The following is a 3439-nucleotide window of genomic DNA, read 5'->3' on the forward strand; positions in this document are numbered from 1 at the left end:
TGGACCCCCGGCTCGGCACCGGCGACTAGGAAGGGAACAACGCTGACAGGTTTCTCGCGGGACCCTACCAGGCCGTCCGGGCGCAGCCCCCACTCGTCAAAGGGAGGCATGCTCCCTGCAAACTCATCCATGTTCTTGTAGCGGTTCAGCAGACAGCTCTTCCCAGGCAAGTCGTCCAGCGAAGGGACACCTGTCAGGACCTCAAGCACCGTTTGCCGCGTCCCAAGGGGGAGCCCAGACTCCTGAAACCTCATATGGTCCTGACTGCTGAGCAAGGTCCACATTGGGCGAGAATGGCGCTGAAGCGGGGCGACCCGGTGCTTGATGAACTCCTTCACCACCATCAGCGCGGTCACGTCGCGGTCCTTCAGCCTCCTCAGCCTCAGCCAGACAGGGACAAGACAAGGGCTCGCGAGCCTCTCGTGACCCCAGCCGGAGTTGGGAACAGCGGGCGCCGACGGGGAGTAGAGCAGAGGGCTGAGCACGCCGGTGTCGACAAACACCCACCGTGTCCGGAACTCGCGTGTGGATGGAGGAAGCTCGAAGTCGATCCCCGCGCCCACCGTCGCGGCCACGGCCTGGAAGCGTACGCACCCCGAGCTTTGCCGGAGATCATTCAGATGCAATGAGAAGAAATGGCGGAGAAGGGCCACAGAAGGAGCGATGCCCACCATGGCTTCACACACAAAGGCGAAGACGGCGAGGAGAGTCACGGATTGGGGGTCGAGATGCAGCATATGGATTTGGTAATGTTCGAGCACCGTGTTGAAGAAGGCGGAGAAAGGGGGAATCAAGCCTGCCCATAGGGCGTCGATGAAGATTGGGACCTCGGTGGCCGCCCGGGCGATGCGAGCGCGAGACGCAGGCCAAGCCACCGTCTCCCCCCACTCATTGAAGCTGTAAGCGAGCATTGGACGCACCTTGTCCATGGCCTCATCTTTGAGCACCAAGGATCGGCCGACTGCAGGCTCGGCGGCTGGAGGCGCACTTGGCAAAGACAGAGGCTTCTTCCCCTTGTCTGCTTGTTTCGGCGCCATGGCGGGAGCAGGCGGGGCACATGTCAGACTGGAGAGGAGGAGCAAAGTCTTGAGAAGGCAGAGAGATTGGGGAAGCAAGGCGTGGGCGATGGAAGAATAACTGTGTAAGTTGCGGGGGCCGCATAGCCAGGCGGGTTCCAAGGCAGCATGGGGAAGCGGAGACACCCACGTCCAATCAACCGACACGCGTCGACCGAGGCCGCAGGCTTTTGGTGCCAACGGCGCTCCGTGCTTGAGCTTTGGCTTCGCCTCGAAGCCAATCCCGAGCGCGCCTTGGGCCCGGGGGCTACTGTCGGCGTTCTGGGAACGGGGGTCCCCAGACTTGCCTGCCTGCGGCCCATGGCGTGGCTGTGCTAGCAGGCCAGTACGGCCCATCTTCATCAACAAGGCATCCAAGACCCTCGCGAGGCGGACGGCGCAAGACCTCCTCAGGAGCGGCCTCACCAGGCTGCCTCGCAAGGAGCAGAGAAATCAAGGCGGGGCAAACCTCGCGAGGCTCTCGTGATGTGACCCATGACGATCAAGATCAAGCAGGTGCTAGGTGGGCGTCAGCGCGCGCAGCGTGCTTGTTTCCTCTTTGGTGCTAAGGAGGCAAGCGCAGGCGCGGAGTACCGAGGTATCAAGCAAAGGTTTCCATATCGGTGCAACGAGACCAAGACCAACAGGACAGCAGGACAGAGGTCACCATGCAGCCCAAGACGGCGTCACCACCAGAGCATTTTGCAGGCGAAGACCACTTTTGTCAGGATAGGCTGTACTAGCTGTCCCCTTTCAAATTGGTCATTGTTGGCTCCCTTCCCGCTCAATATTTGGGGAGAGGACCAGGGCCTATATAAGTAGAGCTAGCCACCACCGTAGGGGATAACTCAATCAGAGGCATCTCACCCACACAAGCTCTCCAAGCACAAGAACACCTCAACCTCAGGAGGCTGTTCTTCCCCTTGTACTGTTCTTCATCAAACCAAGAGGCAATCCACCACCACCACACTGGAGTAGGGTATTACACCACGATGGTGGCCCGAACCAATATAAATCTTGTGTCTTTGTGTTGCGAGTTCGTTGAGTTCGTCCGCGAGATCCTTGCGAGGTAGGGCATAGATCGGTAGGGAGGAAATCTCCGCACGCACCCCAGTGTTTGAACCTTGAGGGTTTTGCCGGAACCCGTGATCCGACAGATTCCCCTAGGGTTCTGGTATTTTTGGGGTATTTATAGAGCAAAGAGGGGGTCCGGGGGGCACCCGAGGTGGGCACAACCCAGCAGGGCGCGCCTGGGCCTCCTGGTGCGCCCTGGTGGGTTGTTCCCTCCTCGAGAATCCCCCTAGGTGCAACCAGGGCCCATCTTCCTTCTGCCCCATAAAAAATCTCCGTAAAGTTTCGGGGCATTTGGACTCCGTTTGATATTGATTTCCTGTGATGTAAAAGACATAGAAAAAACAGCAACTTGCACTTGGCACTATGTCAATAGGTTAGTACCAAAAAATGATATAAAATGACTATAAAATGATTATAAAACATCCAAGATTGATAATAAAACAGCATGGAACAATGAAAAATTATAGATACGTTGGAGACGTATCAAGGGGCTAGCCCTCCCCCCTTCCCATCCCTAGGGCCAGCGGCCAAGGGAAGGGGCATGCCAGCCCCTTGTGGGCTGGTGTGTTCCCCCCTATTGGCCCATAATACCCATTAACCTCCCGAGGCTTCCCGGAACACCTTCCGGTGATCCGATGACTACCCGATACGCTCTGAAACCTTTCTGGTGGCCAAATAACATCATCCTACATATTGATCTTTACCTCCGGACCATTCTAGAGCTCCTCGTCATATCTGTGATCTCATCCGGGACTCCGAACAACATTCGCTCACCAAATCACATAACTCATATAACACTATATCGTCAACGAACGTTAAGCGTGCGGACCCTACGGGTTCGAAAACTATGTAGACATGACCGAGACACCTCTCTGGTCAATAACCAATAGCGGAACCTGGATGCCCATATTGGTTCCTACATAATCTATGAAGATCTTTATCGGTTGAACCATTATGACAACATATGTAATTCCCTTGTCTGTCGGTCTGTTACTTGCCTGAGATTCGATCATCGGTATCTCCATACCAAGTTCAATCTTGTTACCGGCAAGTCTCTTTACTTGTTCCGTAATCTCATAACTAACTCCTTAGTCATTTTTCTTGCAAGCTTCTTGTGATGTGTATTACCGAGAGGGCCAAGAGATACCTCTTCGATACACGGAGTGACAAATCTCGATCTCGATCCATGCCAACTCAACAGACCCCTTCGGAGATACCTGTAGAGCATCTTTATGATCACCCAGTTACGTTGTGACTTTTGATAGCACACAAGGTATTCCTCCTGTATTCGGGAGTTGCATGATCTCTAG

Source organism: Aegilops tauschii, chromosome 5 (assembly GCF_002575655.3).
Source record: "Aegilops tauschii subsp. strangulata cultivar AL8/78 chromosome 5, Aet v6.0, whole genome shotgun sequence".
Lineage (NCBI taxonomy): Eukaryota > Viridiplantae > Streptophyta > Magnoliopsida > Poales > Poaceae > Aegilops > Aegilops tauschii.